At 35.6% G+C, this 18,907-nt stretch overlaps 1 pseudogene across 1 annotated transcript in view; it reads left to right on the forward strand.

Moving 5' to 3' along the window:
* Positions 1-2,827: 2,827 nt before the first annotated feature.
* The window catches only part of LOC308340201 (large ribosomal subunit protein P1-like), a 30,369-nt pseudogene continuing 14,289 nt past the window's right edge, over positions 2,828-18,907 (forward strand). The window contains exons 1-2 of the transcript in view: positions 2,828-2,854; positions 3,218-3,458. The product of the transcript in view is annotated as a large ribosomal subunit protein P1-like (transcript). The remainder of the gene's footprint in view (positions 2,855-3,217; positions 3,459-18,907) is intronic.

The following is an 18,907-nucleotide window of genomic DNA, read 5'->3' on the forward strand; positions in this document are numbered from 1 at the left end:
CTTCTTTCCCAGAGGTAATATGTACAAAAGTATTGGGCCCACACTAATATTAAGGCCTCCAGGACTTTCCAAATCTCACATTTGTCCACAATCAACCTGTAGCAATTTGCCAAAATTATCGTATAAGTTTCTAACGGTATGGAATCCAGCAGTTTGTGTTTTAAGTAAGCAGATCTTGATTGTGATTTTCTTTATTCTCATGCCTTTCCAGATTTAGGGGTCGTGGTGAGCCCTGAAATCTCAATTCTCTGATGGGTCTAAGAAAAGTCATTGATCTTCAGTTTGTTCAGATGTTTCCTTTTGAGGATGGAAATGATCATTTCCAAGCTCTTGTTGAAAATGAAAAAGGAAGTTTTATATTTTTAATTTGAACAAATTAGAACAAACAACTCTTCTTTTTATGTACTAATTTTATATTTGCATAGCTTTACTTCCACACTTTATGTAGATAAAATTCACTAAAAATGAATCACCAAATGTTCTAAGATTATAGGAGTAAATTTTATCAACAAGAAATAAACAAATTGTTTAAACTAATTACCCTTGCAGTAGCTGCTTTAAATTAAATTCAAAGAGATAATGAAAACTTATTTTAAATTTGGCTGCCCATAAAAAGAGCATCTAGAAATATGAAAGATGTGAGTAGGATTGGGGTTTGTCTCTGAATACTGAGCTAATTAGAAAAAATTGATATGAAATGTAGATGCATGTGGTTTTATATCCAAAGGTAAATTATTTTAATAGAATACCTGTAAAATACCTTAAATTGTCACTGTTAGGTGACAAATAGTTTGATGGTAGACAGTAGGTATCATACAAAAGTGACTGTAATCTATAAAGTAGATTTATAATATGGATGATGTTCCTTGGGAAAAATCTAAGGAGGCAAAAATATCCTATTTCTCATTTTTATTTTTCAATTTTTTAAAGTTTTTGTTTAAATTCCAGTTAACATATAGTGTTATATTAGTTTTGGGTGTACAATATAATGATTCAACACTTCCATATAACACCCAGTACATCACAAATGCATTCTTTAATCCCCATCACCTATTTGACCCATCACCCACCTCCCCTCTGGTAACCATCAGTTTGTTCTCCGAGTCTTGTTTCTTGGTTTGCCTGTCTCTCCCTCTCTCTCTCTCTCTCTCTCTTTAACCTCCTATGCTTGTCTTGTTTCTTAAATTCTATATACTAGTGAAATCATATGGTATTTGTCTTTCTCTGACTGACTTATTTCACTTAGCATAATACTCTCTAGTTCATTGATGCTGTTGCAAATCGCAAGATTCCATTCCATTCTTTTTATGGCTAAGTAATATTCCATTGTGTATATCATCGTCTTTATTCATTCATTCATCAAAGGGCACTTGGGCTGTTTCTCTAATTTTGCTATTATAGATAATACTTCCATAAACATCAGGGTCCATGTATCCCTTTGAATTAGTATTTTTATATCCTTTGGGTAAATATCCAGTATTACAATTGCTGGGCCATTTGTAAAAATAAATCCAAAATGGATTAAAAACCAAAATTTGAGACATTATACCATAAAAATCCTACAAAAGACAGGCAGTAACCTTTTTGACATCACCATAGCAATTTATTTCTAGATAGGTCTCCAAGGCAAGAGAAACAAAAGCAAAAGTAAACTATTGGGACTTAATTAAACTAAAAAGCTTCCAGAGGTGCCTGAGTGGCTCAGTCAGTTAAGTGTCTGGCTGTTGCTTTCAGCTCAGGGCATGATATTAGGCTTATGAGTTTGAGCCCTGAATCCAGTTCCATGCTCAGCTGAGATTCTGTTTCTCTCCCTCCCCCTCTGCTTCTCCCCCACTGCTTGTGCACTCTTGTGCTTGCTCTTTCTCTCAAATAAATAAATCCATCCTAAAATTAAAAAAATAAAATAAAAAACTTCTGTAAAGCGAAGAAAACAATAAGCAAAACTAAAAGGCAACCTGTGGAATGGGAGAAGATATTTGCAAATGACATATCTGATAAAGGGTTAGTATCTAAAATATTTAGAAAACTTACAAAGCTTAATACCCAAAAATGAATAATCCAATTTAAAAAATGGACAGAAGATATAATTTTTCTAAAGAAGACATACAGATGGCCAATAGACATATGAAAAGATGCTCAACATCACTAATCATCAGGTATAGACCTCAAAACTACAATGATATATCACCTCACACCTGTCAGAATGGCTCTTTCTCATTTTTAAATATTAAACTGGATAATCCATAAAGAAAAATTTTTTTGTACCTTGCAGACCTTTCTTTGGCTCATTTGGAAGTCCAGAATCCTCCTTGGGAATTCAGTTTGGAAAATTTTTGCTAATAGAAATGTTTTGGTTCAATAATATCTTCTATATTTAATTGATCTAATTAAGTCTCTGAAAAGTGTATTGTCATTAACCACAAGTTAAAATGGAAAATGGAGGAAGAAAAATCAAGAACAGTGTTCAATATAATGTAGAAACTGGTGGCCTAAAAGTTTAAATGTATGTGACTATTTTTTATATACTGGTACTTATTTTTAGATCCTCAGTGAAATTAAGTTAATGATGTGCTTTTTACAAGTCCACTGTATTATAACATTGTAATCTTTTCTTTAATTAAAAAAAAAAACAACCAAAGTAAATAGAGAATTTTTTAAAGATGTCTTTCTTTTTTAAAAGCTTAAGATATGGAGGAGGGGCAAGATGGCAGAGAAGTAGGAGACCCTGTTTTAACCGGTCCCCTAAAGTGAGCTAATTATCTACCAAAACTCTCTGAATACCCATGAAATCAGCCTGAGGTGTAGGATTATACACTTCTGGATCTCTATGGGGGCAGAAGACGCCAGTCGAGAGGTAAAGCAGACTGGAAATGATTGGACTGATATTGGAGGATAAACAGAAGGGGGAGGGAACCACCAGAAGCAACCCATTGGAAAGTAATACCCCAATATGAGAGCACCCTGTGATTGGGGACCAGAATTATCCTGGAGTCTGGTTACAAGCACTCAAAAAGAGCAAAAGATCTTAAGGGGCAACTGGTAGAATTGGGCAGTCACGGGATTGGACCTAAACCCATGGACCCAGGATGGCCACCGCCGGTGACCACCTATGCCAGAGAGAGTGCAGCTGTGCCCCTGGGGTTGTGTGGATTGCATCACAGCCACTCCCACCCCCACACAAGGGAGTCTGATGATGGTGCCAACCTGTGTTCCCTAGAACTTTTGTGCACTGGGAGACCAGGGGCTGATCCAGTCCCCGCCAGCCCTGACAAAGCTCCATCCTGGAGCTAGCCAGAGGTCTCTAGGACTGGCCGAGGGTCTGGACTCTCCCAGCCTCCGTGCAATCACCTCAGCTGGCAACCTGAAGTCCACAGTCTGGGCAAAGGCAGCCACCAGAAGCGGGCTCTGTGGACCAATATTGCTCACAGTTTTGGCACGAGGGGTGCAGAGACAAGCAGGTGCTTAAGGCGACCCCTGAGATGGTGGCTGGGATGTGCTCTGCCTGTGGGAGGTTGCACAACACAGCAGAACTTGGAGAAGGGGAGTCTGTGTGCTCTGGACCACACAGTGGGGAGTGGACTGAGGCTTCTCTCTGAGATATAGGTCTGGGTGCAGTTTACTTTACTCTAATCCTCTGAAAAGTAAAAAGCCACCAAAGGGAGGGAAAAACACCAGAGAACAAAAGCCTGAAAAAATGGTTTCCACAAAGCCCAGCCCCTTGATAGGGGGCAGAAGGACTCAAGCCAAGCAAGACTGCCAGAAAAACAATGTGGCAGGCCCCCCTCCCCAGCAAGCCAGCCAAAATAATGGGAGGACAACAACCACAGGGTCCCCCGTAAAACTGTAAAGTCCCAATATCGGGAAAACAATATATTAAGCTCCTAGTATCACCCTAAAACCTGTATATTTCACAGATACAACTTTTATTTTTAATTCATTCTCACTATTCTTGTACTGTTTAATTTTTCTTAACCTACTTATCATTACAACTAGAGATTTAATACAACATATTCCATAATAACCTTTTAACTTGAAGTTTTTTCATATATATACCTGTGTTTTTCTTTCCTATTTTTCTTAATATACATATAGATTTAAGATTTAAGGTAATACTCTTTCCCTAATCAATACTACCCCTATATATAAACCAGTTTTAATCTCCCTTTATCTCTGGAAAGTTGAGTCCGTTAAGAATGCTATCAAGATACACCCAGGAAGAATCAAAATAACCTTCCTCGCCCACATTGAGGATTTATAACCACCCTCCCATCTTTTTCTTCTGTTAATGTTTCTGTGTATTTGTTTTTGTTCTGGTATTAAATAAATCTTCTAGTTGGGGTTCATTTTGGCTGGGTTCTTTCTTTTTCTTGTCATTTACTTTTTTCGGTCTTTTTGTTTGTCTGTTTTTGTTTGTATACCTTATAAATCTTACCTTTGGGGCCCATTCTGGCTGGATCTTCTCTCTATCTTTCTCTCTCTTTTTTTCTGTCTTGCTCTTTCTCTCTCTCTTTTTTCATTTTTCTTTCTTTTTGGTGGTGACTTCATATTGCTCAGAAGCGTTCCAGGGTGCACCTTGCCTGGATCATGGTTAATATATTCAGCTACATATCCCCTCAACCACCTCTCACCAAAATGATGATGAGGAGGAATGCCCAACAGAGGAAAAATCCAGAAATTTTGCCCTCTCCATCAGATCTATTGGATATGGACATAAACGGTATGTCAAAAAAGGAATTCAGGGTAACAATTATCCAGGCAATGGCTAGGTTGGAGAAAACATTAATGATAACATGGAATTGATTATGGCAGAAGTGAAAGCTGCATGGGAAGAAGTTAAAACTGCTACCAATGAGATCCAATCTAATCTAAACTCTCTAAAGGCGAGGGTAACTGAGGCAGAAGACAGAATTAGTGATCTAGAGGACAAAATGATAGAGAAAAAGGATCAGGAGGAGGCTTGGAAGAAACAGCTTAGAAGCCATGAAAACAGAATTAGGGAAATAAATGATGCCATGAAACATTGCAACATCAGAATTATTGGGATACTTGAAGGGGAGGAGAAAGAAAGAAGACTAGAAGATATAGTTGAACAAATTCTCCATGAAAATTTTCCCAGTATGGGGAATGGAACCAGATTTCATGTCCTAGAGGTAGAAAGATCACACCCCCCAAGATGAACGAATCTAGAAAGACCTCAAGACACCTGATTATGAAACTGTTTAATCATAATTTAAGACAGAAGCTCTTGAGAGAAGATAGGGGTAAGGGATTCCTTATATACGGAGGAAGGTCCATCAGAATAACATCGGACCAGTCCACAGAAACCTAGCAAGCTGGAAGGGCTGGCAAGACATGTTCAGGGCACTAAATGAGAAGAACATGCAACCAAGAATACTTTATCCACCAAGGCCAACACTCAAAATGAATGGAGGGATAAAGAGCTTCCAAGACTGGCAAGGTTTAAAAGAATATGTGACCACCAAGCGAACACTAAAAAATACTAAGGTGGGTTCTATAAAAGAAGAAAGAACTCAAGAGTGTCATAGAACAGAAAAGACAATTGATAGAAACAAGGACTTCACAGCCAACATGATGTCAATAAAAACATATCTTTCAATAACCACTCTCAATGTGAATGGCCTAAATGCTCCCATAAAATGGCACAGCATTGTAGATTGGATAAAATGACAGGACCCGTCCATATGTTGTCTACAAGAGATCTATTTTGAACCTAAGGATACATCCAGACTGAAAATGAAAAGATGGAGAAGCATCTTTCATACCAATGGGCCTCAAAAGAAAGCTGGGGTAGCGATTCTCCTATCAGATAAATTAGATTTTAAACTAAAGACAGAGATAAGAAGGACACTACATCATTCTTAAAGGGTCTACCCCCCAAGAAGATCTAACACTTGTAAATATTTATATCCCCCAATACAGGAGCAGCCAACTACATAAGACAACTATTAATCAGGATAAAGAGTCATATTGATATGAATACACTAATAGTAGGGGATCTTAACATGCCACTCTCAGTAATAGACAGGTTATCCAAGCAGAAAATCGATAAAGAAACGAAAGCATTGAATGACACATTGGACCAGATGGACCTCATAGATATATACAGAACATTCCACCCTAAAACAACAGAATACTCATTCTTCTCGAGTGCACATGGAACTTTCTCGAGAATAGACCACATACTGTGTCACAAATCAGGGCTCAACTGATACCAAAAGACTGAGATTATTCCCTGCATATTCTCAAGACCACAGTGCTTTGAAACTGGAACTCAACCACAAGAAAAAGTTTGGAAGGAATTCAAGTATTTGGAAGCTAAAGACCACTTTGCTCAAGAATGCTTGGATCAACCAGGAAATCAAGAAGAATTTAAACAATTCATGGAAACCAATGAGAATGAAGACACTTTGGTCCAAAACCTATGGGATACAGCAAAGGCGGTCCTAAGGGAGACATACATTGCCATCCAAGCCTCCCTCAAAAAAACTGAAAAATCCAGAATACACAAGTTCTCTTTACACCTTAAAGAACTGAAAAATCAACAACAAATTAAGCCAACCCCATACACAAGAAGGGAAATAATCAAGATTAGAGCAGAGATCAATGAGATAGAAACTAAAGACACAGTTCAACACATCAACAAAACTAGGAGCTGGTTTTTTGAAAGAATCAATAAGATCAATAAACCATTGACCAAACTAATCCAAAAGAAAAGAGAGGGGACCCAAAGTAATAAAAGTATGAGTGAAAAGGGAGAGATCACGACTAACACCAAGGAAATAGAAACAATCACCAGAAATTATTATCAACAGTTATATGCCAATAAGTTAAGCAACCAAGATGAAATGGATACATTCCTGGAAACTATAAACTTCCAAAACTAAATCAGAAAGAAATTGACAATGTGAATAGACTAATATCTATTAACAAGATTGAGGCAGTGATCAAAAACATCCCAAAAAACAAGAGCCCAGGACCTGACAGATTCCTTGGAGAATTCTACCAAACATTCAAAGAAGAAATAGTACCTATTCTCCTGAAGCTGTTTCAAAAAACAGAAATAGAAGGGAAACTCCCAGACTCTTTTTATGAAGCCAGCATTACCCTGATCCCCAAACCAGGCAAAGACCCCACCAAAAAGGAGAATTTCAGACCCATATCCCTGATGAATATAAATGCCAAGATTCTCAACAAGATCCTAGCTAATAGGATCCAACAGTACATTAAAAAGATTATCTACCAAGACTAGGTGGGATTTATCCATGGGATGCAGGGGTGGTTCAGCATTCGCAAATCAATCAGTGTGATAGAACAAATCAATAAGAGAAGAGAGAAGAATGACATGGTCCGCTCAATTGATGCAGAGAAAGCATTTGACAAGATACAGCATCCATTCCTGATTAAAACACTTCCAAGTATAGGGATAGGGGGAACATTCCTCAACTTCATAAAATCTACCTATGAAAAACCAACAGCGAATCTCATCCTCAATGGGGAAAAGTTGCCAGCCTTCCCTTTGAGATCAGGAACATGACAAGGATGCCCACTCTTGCCACTCTTGTTCAACATAGTACTAGAAGTCCTAGCAACAGCAATCAGACAACAAAAAGAAATAAAAAGTATCCAAATTGGCAATGAAGAAGTCAAATTCTCTCTTTGCAGATGATATGATACTTTATATGGAAAACCCAAAAGACTCCACCCCCAAACTACTAGAACTCATACAGCAATTCAGTAACGTGGCAGGACACAAAGTCAATGTACAGAAATCAGTTGCTTTCTTATACACTAACAATGAAAATATAGAAAGGGAAATTAGAGAATCGATTCCATTTACTATAGCACCAAGAACCATAAGATACCTGGGAATAAACCAAACCAAAGAGGTAAAAGATCTGTACTCGAGCAACTACAGAACACTCATGAAAGAAATTGAAGAAGACACAAAATGATGGAAGAGCATTCCATGCTCATGGATTGGAAGAATAAACATTGTTAAAATATCTATACTGCCTAGAGCAATCTATACTTTCAATGCCATCCCGATCAAAATTCCAGCAGCATTTTTCAAAGAGCTGGAACAAACAATCCTAAAATTTATATTGAACCAGAAGAGACTCTGAATTGCTAAGTAAATGATGAAAAGGAAAAACATAACTAGGGTCATCACGTTGCCTGATTTCAAGCTTTACTACAAAGCTGTGATCACCAAGACAGCATGGTATTAGCACAAAAACAGACATATAGACCAGTGGAACAGAGTAGAGAGCCCAGATATGGACCCTCAACTCTTGGTCAAATAATCTTCAACAAAGCAGGAAAAAATATCCAGTGGAAAAAAGACAGTCTCTCCAATAAATGGTGCTGGGGAAATTGGATATCTATGTGTAGAAGGAAACTCGACCATTCTCTCACACCATACACAAAGATAAACTCAAAATGGATAAAAGACCTCAATGTGAGGCAGAAATCTATCAAAATCCTAGAGGAGAACATACGGAGTAACCTCTTTGACATTGGCCACAGCAACTTCTTTCAAGATATATCTCCAAAGGCAAAGGACACAAAAGCAAAAAAGAACTTTTGGGACTTCATCAAGATCAAAAGCTTCTGCACAGCAAAGGAAACGGTCAACAAAACAAAGAGGCAACACACGGAATGGGAGAAGATATTAACAAATGACACTACAGACAAAGGGCTAATATCCAAGATCTATAAAGAACTCCTCAAACTCAACATACACAAAACAGATAATCACATCAAAAAATGTGCAGAAGACATGAACAGATACTTCTCCAAAGAAGACATACAAATGGCTAACAAGCACATGAAAAAATGTTCATCATCATTAGCCATCAGGGAGATTCAAATCAAAACCACATTGACATACCACCTTACACCAGTTAGAATGGCCAAAATTAACAAGACAGTAAACAAGAAGTGTTAAAGAGGATGTGGAGAAAAGGAAACCCTCTTACACTGTTGGTTGGAATGCAAGTTGGTGCAGCCACTTTGGAAAACAGTGTGGAGGTTCCTTAAGAAATTAAAAATAGAGCTACCCTATGACCCTGCAATTGCACTACTGGGTATTTACCCCAAAGATACAGATGTAGTGAAAAGAAGGGCCACCTGTACCCCAATGTTCAAAGCAGCAATGGCCAGAGTTGCCAAACTGTGGAAAGAACCAAGATGCCCTTCAACAGACGAATGGATAAAGAAGATATGGTCCATATATACAATGGAATATTACATCTCCAACAGAAGGGATGAATTCCCAACTTTTATATCAATATGGACGGGACTAGAAGAGATTACGCTAGGTGAAATAAGTCAAGCAGAGAGAGTCAAGTATCACAGGGTTTCAATTACTTGTGGAGCATAAGGAATAACACAGAGGACATGGGGAGATGGAGAGGAGAAGTGAGTTGGGGGAAATCGGAGGGGGAGACAAACCATGAGAGACCATGGACTCTAAGAAGCAAACTGAGGTTTTTGGAGGAGAGGGGGTGGGGGGTTGGGTGAGCCTGGTGGTGGTATTATGGAGGGCAAGTATTGCAGGGAGCACTGGGTGTGGTACATAAACAGTGAATTTTGAAACACTGAAAAGAAATAAAATAAAATAAAGGCTCAAGGTACAATGTCTCAGTGTTGGTAAAAAAGAGTTGGTTTTCACTCACAAAAATTAACTCAAAATGGATTTAAGACTTAAATAGAAGAAATAAAACTATAAAATTCCTAAAAGAAAGCATAAGGAAACTTCTCCTTGACATTGATCTTAGCAATGATTATACGGATATGACACCAAAAGCACAAGCAACAAAAGCAAAAATAAACAAGAGGGACTACATCAAATTAAAAATTTTCTACAAAGCAAAAGAGACAAAAAATGAAAAGTCAACCTACAGAATAGAAGAAAATATTTGCAAACAACATATCTGATGAGGATTAGTATCTAAAATATGTAAGGAACTCATATGACTCAATAGCAAGAAAATAAAATAAAAATGATCTAAGTAAAAAGTGGGCAAAGGACCTAAATAGGCATTTTTCCAAAGAAGGTTATCAAATGGCCAACAGATAAATGAGAAGATGTACAACACTACTAATAATCATGGAAATGCAAAGCAAAACCATAATAAGATTACCTTATGATGCTTAGGATGGCTGATATAAAAAAGGCAGAAGACAAAAAATGATGGGGAAAATGTGAGGAAAAGGGAACTTTGTACACTCTTGATGGGAATATAAATTGGTATAGCCACTACACAAAACAGTAAGAAATGTCCTGAAAATTTTAAAATAGAACTACAATATGATCCAGCAATCCCCCTTCTGGGAATATATCCAAAGGAAATGAAATCACTACCTAGAAGAGAAATACCCCTGTATTCACCGTAGCATTATTTACAGCAGCCAAGACATAGAAATAACCTAAGTGTCCATCAATGGATGAATGGATGAAGAAAGTGCAGTGTGTGTTTACACACACACACACACACACACACACACACACAGAAATGTTATTCAGCCTTAGAAAAGAAGGATATCCTGCTATTTACAACAGTGCAGATGAAAGTTGAGGGCAGTATGCTATGTAAAATATGCCAGGAAAAGACAAATACTATATGATTTCACCTTTTATGAGTAAATAAATAAATAAATAAATAAAAAACAAACAGGAACGGAGAGCATATTGGTGGTTGCCAGGAGAAGGGGGTGGGGAGTAGGAAAAATGGATGAAGATAGTAAAGGATACAAACTTCTAGTGATAAAATTAGTAAGTTCTGGGGCTGTAATGTACAGCATAATGGCTGTTTAATGATACCGTATTGTATATTTGGAAGTTGCTGAAAAATAGATTTTAAAAATTCTTACTCTACATAAACAAAATTTAATTATATGAGGTGATGGATGTCTCAACTAAACTTATTTTGGTAATTATTTTAAAAGATATACACATACAAAATCACTACATTATACACTTTAACCTTACACAATTTTTTATGTCAATTACATCTCAATAAAACTAGAAAAAATTAAAGATATTGTTTACATAGGTATGATTTATACAGCAAAAAGAAAGAGAATAGGAATTGTATATTAGAGAAATGTTCTAGATGACAACTAGAGAGGAGATTGAGCACATGCATTTTGTGCTCCATATAATAGAATGTTATATAAACAAGAAGCAGTTCATCACTTAAGAAGCTTACAGATGTGACTATCTGCGAAACTCTTCCTAAGAGAAAAAAATGTTTAAATCAAATTTGTAGATAATAATGAACTTGAGTTGGTAGAGCTAGGTATATAGAAAGAGTGAGATCAGAATTTGATTTGGGAGAATTACTTGAAAATAGACACAGACAATTGGGACGGAGCAGTAGCATATTGCAAAGGACTATTGAGCATACTAGAATAGGATACATTAGTGAGTAAAGAGAGATAATTTAGTTAGGGTGGATTTATACAACAGAAGGAACAAGATGGGTGTTTAGATATTATCAAAGCATACTCAATGAATAACTAGAAAAAAATTTTATTTGTTAGACAAAATAAATGGTTTACCAAATAAATAGTCACCAAATAATTCTAATTATTTGCCTAGTACTTTATAATACATATATACAGATTTCCAAAATCGAATTGGCTTTTGATTCCTCAACATCATTAGAATGGAATACAGGGCTCAAAAACATTCAACAGGATAGAGAACCCAGAAATAAACCCATGATTATATGGTCAATTAATCTATGACAAAGAAGTCAAGAATATACCAGGGAGAAAGACAGTCTCTTCAATAAAGGTGCTGGAAAAACTGGACAGTTTTATGTAAAAGAAGGAAACTGGATCAGTTTCTTACACCATACATAAAAATGAACTCAAAATGGATTAAAGACCTACTGTGAGACTTGAAACCACAAAAATCCTAGAAGACAACACAGGTAGTAATTTCTCTAACATTGGTCATATCAACATTTGTCTAGATATGTCTTCTAAGGCAAGGGAAACAAACAAACAAAAAATAATAGCTTTTGCACAGCAAAGGAAATCATCAACAAAACAAAAAGACAACCTACTGAATGGGAAATATGCTTGCAAATGATATATCAGATAATAACCAAAATATAGAAGCAAAATAAAGAACTTACACAACTCAACAGCCAAAAAGCCAATAATACAATTGAAAAATGAGCAGAGAATAGACATTTTTCTGAAGTAGACATGAAGATCATCAACAGACACATAAAAAGGTGCTGAATACCACTAATCATCAGGGAAGTGAAAATTAAAACCACAATGCAATATCCCTGTATACCTGTTGGACAATGGCTAAAATAAAAAAGACAACAACTGTTGGTGAGAATGTGGGAAAAAAAGAACCCCTGTGCACTGTCGATGGAAATGTAAGTTGGTACAACCACTGTGGAAAATAGTATGGAGGTTCCTCAAAAATTGAAATAGAAATGCATGATCTAATAATTCTACCATTAGGTATTAAAGGAAACAAAACACTATTGTGAAAAGATATGTACACCCTAATGTTTATTGCAACATTATTTACAATAGCCAAGATATGGAATCAACCTGAGTGTCCATCAAAACACGAATGGATAAGAAAGATGTGATATATACATACAATGGTATCTTACACAGCCATAAAAGGGATGAGATTGTGCCATTTGAGACAATATGGATGGAACTAGAGAGTATTATGCTAAGTGAAATAAGTCTAAATAAGTCTAAAAAGACTAAAAAAAAAAAGACAAATACCATACAATTTCACTTATAAGTGGCATCTAAAACAAACAGCAAAGAGTAAGCAAAAACCAGAATCAGACAAACAAACTAATGGTTGCCAGAGGGAAGAAGGGTGAGGGTTGGACAAAATGGGTGAAGGGGAGTAGGAAATATAGGATTCCAGTTATGGAATGAATAAGTAATGGAAATAAAAGATACATCATAAGGAATATGGTCAGTGATATTACAATACAATGATATTGTATGGAGACAAATGGGAACTACACTTGTAGTGAACATAGCATAATGTATAAACCAGTAGAATCACTATGTTGTACATATGAAACTAAGGTAACATGGTGTGTTACCTCTGCAAAAAAAAAAAAAAAATCACAAATTTGCAACAAAATAATTTATGAAAAAGTTGATACTGGAGTACAGTAGAAAAATGTATTTTCAACCAATGAGGCTGTGAACTGGCTATCCATTTTTTAAGTATGAATTTTTATCTGTCTGCAGAAAAAATCTACTTCAGATGGATTATAGATTTACATATGAAAAGTAACATAATGAAGTTTCCAAAAAGTACGATGTATAAGAATATCTTTATAATTTTGGAGCAGGCAGTTTTTTTTTAAGTAATACAAAATCTGTAATCAAATAAAAATTATTATTATTATTATTATTAAAATTATTATTACCATTAATAATAGTGGTAAGAACATCTTTTCATCAAAAGTTACCAGTTACAAAGTGAAAGGGCAATCCATATTGTAAGAGAAGACATTTGCAGCACATAAATCTGATGAAGATTTCACAGATATAAAGATCTCTTCTGAATAAATAAAGAATTCACCCAAGAAAAGAGAAAAATGGGGGAAAAACTTAAGCACTTTAAACAACAGAAGAGAATCTAAATGCCCAACAAATATTAGAAAGTGTGCTCAACTTTTTAGTCCTCAGGGGAAATAAAAACCTAAAATTAAAACCCTAAAATTGATACTACTGTATACACAATGGAATGCATAAGAAAGACAAAAATGTTAAATACCTATAGGTATATGGAGCAACTCAAACTCTCATAGGCTGTTTGTAGGGGAATAAATTGGTACAGGAGCTCCCCACCCCCCACCCTCATCAGCAGTTTTAATTTCCACAGTTTCAGTTGCCTGTAGCCCATCAAGATCAGGAAGCAGATGATCCGTTTCTTAACATATCACCAGAAAGTCAATACTAGTCATTCACCTCATTTTATCTCATCAGGTAAGCTTTTTATCATCTCACATCATCACAAGAAAGGTGAGAATAGTACAGCAAGGTATTTTCAGACAGAGAGAAACCACATTCACATAAATTAGTATATTGTTATAATTTATTGTATTATTTATTGTTATTAATTTCTTACTGTGCTAATTTATAAATTAAACTTTATCATAGGTATGTATAAGAAGAAAACAGTATATACAGTGTTTGGTACTATTCATGATTTCAGGCATCCACTGGGGTTCTTGGAATGCCTCCTACAAATAAGGGGAGACTATTGTATAAGCACTTTTGCAAACTGTTTCGCAGATTCTACCAAAACTGTATATACTAACACCATTACTCAGCAATTTGGTGCCTAATGCTACCAAATAGAAATGTGTTCCAAACACAACTAAATATAGGTATGAGACTTTTACATAGCTATTAAAAATAGCCAAATATTGAAAAAAAAACCTGAAATGGTCTTCAATATTATAAAGCATAATTATGCTATGGAATATTCATTCAATGAATATTTAATGAATGAATACACAGTAGTAAGGGTGAACTTTAATTACATGTAACAACATAGGTCAATTTCATAAGTAAAATTTTGAGCTAATAACACAGTCACAAAGGAGCAATGCTGTATGCTCTAAGTAAAATAGAGAAAGCAAAACATATGTGAACACATATTTGTGGCAGAAGTTAGGTTAGAGGTTCTCTAGTGCATTGTGGCCTTGAAGGGGGAGAGAAAGGGCTTCTGGTTGCTGTCAGTGTTGTGTTTCTTTATCTGATTCTTGCTTACATGGTTGTGTTTACAAAGGCAAATTCATCAGATTCCATAGTTATGATTTGTGCACTTTTCTATATGGGGTATTTTATTTGAATAGAAATTTTAATTAAAAATATTCTCAGTGAGCAGGACCACAGACATAAATCTCCAGGGTTGTTGATGTAAACTCTTGTTTTAAAAGTTCTGAAATTATGGGGTGCCTGAGTGGCTCAAATCAGTTAAGCATCTGCCTTCAGCTCAGGTCATGATCACAGGGTCCTGGGATCGAGCCCGGCATAGGGCTCTCTGCTCGGTGAGGAGCCTGCTTCCCTCTCTCTCTGCCTGCCTCTCTGCCTACTTGTGATCTCAGGCCACATCAGTCTCTCTGCTGAGCAGAGAGCCTGCTTCTCCCTCTCCTTCTGCCTGTCACTCCCCTTGCTCTCTCTTTTTCTCTGACAAATAAATAAATAAAATCTTAAAAATAAATAAATTAAAAGTTCTGAAATCCACCTGCCTCCTTAGGGCTATAGGTAGTGCATCAGTCTCATGAAAGTTCTGACATCAATGATTTCATTTTTTTTAAATTTAAGTCAATCAAAAATTTTGCTTGGTATTTTGTTATTAAAATAAATAAGTTTGAGGTCATATCTGTCCAAGATGAAAAAGAGGCACAGTAGGTGGGTAATTTGTGTATATGTATATTTGAAGGGCATATTTGAAGAGTAGTGAGTAGCCTGGTGTGATTTAACTCATGAGTTTCTGAAAGAAATGATGCAAGTGATGAGGTCGTGAAAAGGGGAAAATAGTTTGGTTTTAAATGATGAAAATAGAAAGGTAATTTAGCATCAAGTAATTGAGATCTTTGAATGCTATGTTAGAGAATTTGAACTAATTCTGTAGAAAATAGGCACCACAGAAAGTTTTTGAAAAGGAAAGTGACAGAATTTTACCTGTTTCTATGAAGATAACTCAGGTGGCAATGTGAAGAACAGATTAAAAGATTAGAATCCAGAAACCTGGAGATTAGTTGGATAGATTTTTGGAGCAGATAAAGCAGATGATGGAGACCTGAACCAAGATATTAACAAGAGGAAGCATTAGAAGAGAAAGGCAGAGAATTTTGAAAAATGTAGTAGTAAGAGAATGGACAGAATTTAACAGGTGAGTGGATATGGGAAGTGGGAAAAAAATGAATGAAGTAAGAGTAACTTTAATATTTCTAAATAATGTGAGAAAAGTGGTGAAAGTGAGCATAGAATTTCAACAGAAATAATAAATAGAACCACCTTTAGGGAGAAACTAATGAATTCATCCTAGCATATTAGCATTTGATATGGGAGTTTGGTATAACATTAGTATGAATTGACAGTGGAGAGTGAGGTATAGAAGCAGGATTGGATGAAGGTGTATATTTGGTAGTTTTGGCACAAAAGTCATCTTTGAAACCATAGAAATGATTTCCCAGAATCTTCCTGTCAGATCAAATCTTTATCATCATAGTTTTTCATTGTGTTGATATGTAACTTCATTTTAGCCCACTTTACGAATATATTTCTGAATTCTCTAATGTTAAATGCAACATTTCACATTTATTTATACGTTATCCCATAGGACCCAACATGGTGTTAGGACCCAAAGTGATCATTTACTACTAAATTTTTGGTGATGTAACCTCTCAGGTATCTGACAGTCTCATGCTTTTGTATTCATTATGAATTTTACAACTTTCAGATATTAATACTATATGTCACTCAACTTCTCAAAGCATATACAACAGAATAATCTACATTATATAATTTATTTTTATAACAGCAAATATGTTTCAACAATAGCATTGAGAAACCTTGATTAGATCCTATAGCCAAAATTTGGTTACCACCAATACTAGGGATACTGAGTTAATTTATGCCTTCATTATTTCCCATATGAATTATTGCATTAACCTCCAACCATGTCTCTGGTTCTACATTTCCCTATTCATTCTGTAGTCAATAATCTCCCTGTCTATAATTCTATAATTTGTACTCCTGCTTTAAGGTAGTTTTTAAGAATTTTCCAGACACTCTTCTTGTGATTATTCCATATCAGTGCAGTTTCTATGAAATTCTGCTATTAGGATTAAATGAACTGTATCAGGATTCTCCAGAAAAACAGAATCAATTGGAGATCTATCTATCTGTCTATCATAATGGGAAGAGATTTATTAAAAGAATTGGCTCACACAATTATGGAGGCTGAAAAGTCCCCTAATTGCCATCCGTAAACCAAATACCCAAGAAAGCTGGTGGTGTAATTCAGTCTGAGTCCAAAGGCCTGAGAACTGGGAGCAATGAGGGCAGAAGATTGATGTCCCAGCTCAAGCAATCAAGCAGAAAAAGCCAAATTCTTCCTGCCTTTGCCTTTTTGTTCTATTCAGGTCCTCAGATTGCGTGATGTCCACCCACATTGGGGAGCATAAACTGCTTTACTGAATCCACTTATTCAAATGCTAATTTCACCCAGAAACACCCTCACAGACACACTCAGAAATAATGTTTAGCCAAATATCTGGGTACCCTGTGATCCAGTGAGGTTGACACATAAAATTAACCACCACAGTAGCTGTGTTCCAGAATTTCATTAGTAGGGATGTTGTTTTATTATTTAGAAATCTTTTCCCCAGATTGTCAGATTATATGTTAACCTATGTAAGTGATTTTTCCCAGAATAGAAAACTACCCTTTAAAATTAAACATTTAATGTAACCTTGGTTTAACCATTTTAATGGCAATTTTTCCAAAATTGATTATACATGTTCTTGCCTTTTAAATAACATGTACTAAATATAATTTAACTTTCATGTAATGATTTAGGACCTTTGTTATCTATATCAGCTGACTCTAACTTCAAGATTATCTGTATCTCCTTCTTTATATCACCCTTAACCAATATTAGTTTGGTCCAGAAAAATATCACGTATCATCTGGATTGCATTAAGGCCTGCTTTCTGATTTCTTAACTTTTTCCCATACCCACTTCAGCCTATTGTCACAGAAACTGGAATGATCTTTTTGGCATTTAAGTCAAATCATGGCATTCTTCAACTCAACACACTCCGATAAGTCCTATTGATTCTTACAATAGCCTGAAAACCCTTAAATGACTTGGTTCCTCATTACTGCTCTTATCTTACTTTCTGCTACTCTCTCAAGATAGGAGTCATGTTCCCACTTTCGGGTCTTTGCCCTAGCTGTATTTACTTGTAATTTCTTCTACCCTTATCAATATTTTAATATATCTCCTAACCTTTGACACACTCACAACTACACACACACACACACACACACAGGCTTTTAATTTACTGCTTCTAATGTTCTACAAACTCAAATAGCAACTGAATAGTCTCCTCAAAATGATGTCTAAAATTAGCGTGTAGAGGCTCTATATGGCAACCTGAAGAACTTTTCTTTGAGGAAACTGTATAGTTTTTGCACATGATTGAGTGGCATGAGTTTATTGTTTTCATATTTTTGACTGTTGTAGATATTTGACATTACTGAAAAAGTCATCTCAACATAATAGGGTACTATTTTCTATAGCATATAAGTGACACAGATGAAAACCATCAATAGAAGGTAGGAAGAAAAACAGCTTCATGTGTGATTGATTTAAAGTTCTAATTACTTTTTTCCCATTTTTATTTTAAAAGGGGTAAGTTTGTTGAACCACTGAAGAATGGATTTGAGGTGCAATCTAAGGCATTTAGCAGATTCCCATTTATTTAAAAAATGAAATTGAGAAAACAACAAGAGAAACACAATGGAAAATGTTTACCTTTGTCTAAAGTATCAGAATGGATCCTATTTAGAAAGATTAAAACTGAATTTTATGGCATATAGAGATATTTAAGATATAAGACCAAGGAAAGGATGGCTGTTTTCATAATGAACATTCTCACCTCATTCCCATATTACATTGTTAAATATCAAAATTAAATTAGTTATCTTCTCTTCATTGGAACTCTAATGAAGTGTTAACAGTGCCAAATGAATACCATGATAATTTGTTGCATGGTTTAGCGTAAGCAACATTTTATTATTCTAACTTACAATAATAATGGTGATTCATTATATTTACATAACTCCAATA

The sequence above is a fragment of the Martes martes genome, assembly GCF_963455335.1.
Source record: "Martes martes genome assembly, chromosome: 3".
In the NCBI taxonomy this organism is placed as follows: domain Eukaryota; kingdom Metazoa; phylum Chordata; class Mammalia; order Carnivora; family Mustelidae; genus Martes; species Martes martes.